The 1,793-nt window shown below is 48.0% G+C and overlaps 1 protein-coding gene across 1 annotated transcript in view; it reads left to right on the plus strand.

Moving 5' to 3' along the window:
* Positions 1-1,793, plus strand: part of FANCM (Fanconi anemia complementation group M) — a 72,766-nt gene that overhangs the window by 1,307 nt on the left and 69,666 nt on the right. The gene's annotated exons all lie outside the window — the stretch shown is intronic.

The following is a 1,793-nucleotide window of genomic DNA, read 5'->3' on the forward strand; positions in this document are numbered from 1 at the left end:
TGTGACTTTGCAATTAAGGACAAACGGTGCCACAGTTTCCATGAGCACGAGTTACCTTTCCCCAGATTACTCTGGTTTTGTTCGGTTTGCTACCAGCAGTCACTGTGTTGTTCTTTGCTTTGTACACATCTCCTGCTTAGATAGAATTGTTTCATCTCAAGCATAAACACCTTCAGTTTTAAGAAGAGTTGTGTGCCCCCTCTTGTTCCTGAGACCTCCCCCCATTATAGCCTGCAAAAATGGCCTTTCCTTGCATACATTTTGTCATTTAATCCTTCAAAAACAATATTCCTTCAAAGACCACAGTCTTCCAGACATATTTGTCTTTTAGAAGTCCTGTTCCCAGCAGGCCTTCACGGGATCCAAGATGGTGGAAAAAGCTAAAAGTATTTTTTAGTGTAAACATGGTTAAAGAGCATTTTGGGGAATAACTGTTAATGATGGAAGTTATTGATTGTGGCGTTATTATGAAAAGCCTTATCTATTATCTCAGGACAGTGATAGGAAATAGTATTCTCTAGCCCAGGGGTAGGCAAACTTTTTGATTCGAGGGCCACAATGGGTTCTTAAACTGGACCAGAGGGCCGGAACAAAAGCATGGATAGAGTGTTTGTGTGAACTAATATAAATTCAAAGTAAACATCATTACATAAAAGGGTACGGTCTTTTTTCTTTTTAGTTTTATTCATTTCAAACGGGCCGGATCCGGCCCGCGGGCCGTAGTTTGCCCACGGCTGCTCTAGCCATTCAAATCAGTATCTTTGCCGTAGTTTTTTTTTTAATGCTTAACAAGGCCATTAGTGTCTGATGCAGATGACAAGAGCCTAGTCATCATTGAGGCAGTGATTCATAGTAGGGTCTCGCTGAGGTTTTGTAACTAAGATAATCCAGAAATTGGTAGTGGGTATGCAGTGTCATTCCTTGGCAGGTAGGTAAAATAATACTTAAACATTAAGGTTGTTCTGAAGGATTAAATGACAAAATGTATGCAACATACTTATAGTGCCTTCCAGTTAAGTATTATCTATATACTAGAGGCCCGGTGCACGAAATTTGTGCGGGGGGTGGGGGGAATCCCCTCAGCCCAGTTGCACCCTCTCCTGTCCCCCAAAGGGACATCCCTCTCGCAATCCAGGAGTACTGGCTCCTAATCGCTCACCTGCCTGCCTGTCTGGCCGCCCCCAACTGCACTCCCCTGCTAGCCTGGTCGCCCCTAGCTGCCCCCCTGCCAGCCCGGTCGCCTCTTACTGTCCCCCCCCCCGCTGGTCTGGTCTCCCCCAATTGCCCGCCTTGCCAGCCTAGTTGCCCCACGCAGCTGGCTTGTTCAGTTGTTTGGTCGTCCCTCACTAATCCCCCTGCCAGCCTGGTCGCCTCATGTAGCCTGCTGTTTAGTCGTTTGGTTGTCTCTCACCCCCCTGCCAGCCTGGTTGCCCCCAACGGCACCCCCTGCCAGCCTGGTTGTCCCTCACGGCCCTTCCACTGGCCTGGACGCCCCACGCAAGTTGCCCCTCGCCCCTTCCACTGGCCTGGACGCCCCACGCAACCTGCTGTTCAGTCGTTTGGTCACCCCTCACTAACCTCCCTTGCCAGCCTGGTTGCCCTCAACTGTCCTCCCTGCTGGCCTGGTTGTAGGCAGCCATATTGTGAGGGTGTTATGGTCAATTTGCATATTACCTTTTTATTATATAGGATATAAAAGGCTAAGCAGCCAACCATCCATCCGTCTGACTGATCAGCCAGTACATATGATGCACACTGGCAATCGTATATAATAAAAGGGTAATATGCAAATT

This window comes from Myotis davidii, unplaced genomic scaffold (assembly GCF_000327345.1).
Source record: "Myotis davidii unplaced genomic scaffold, ASM32734v1 scaffold409, whole genome shotgun sequence".
Taxonomy (NCBI): domain Eukaryota; kingdom Metazoa; phylum Chordata; class Mammalia; order Chiroptera; family Vespertilionidae; genus Myotis; species Myotis davidii.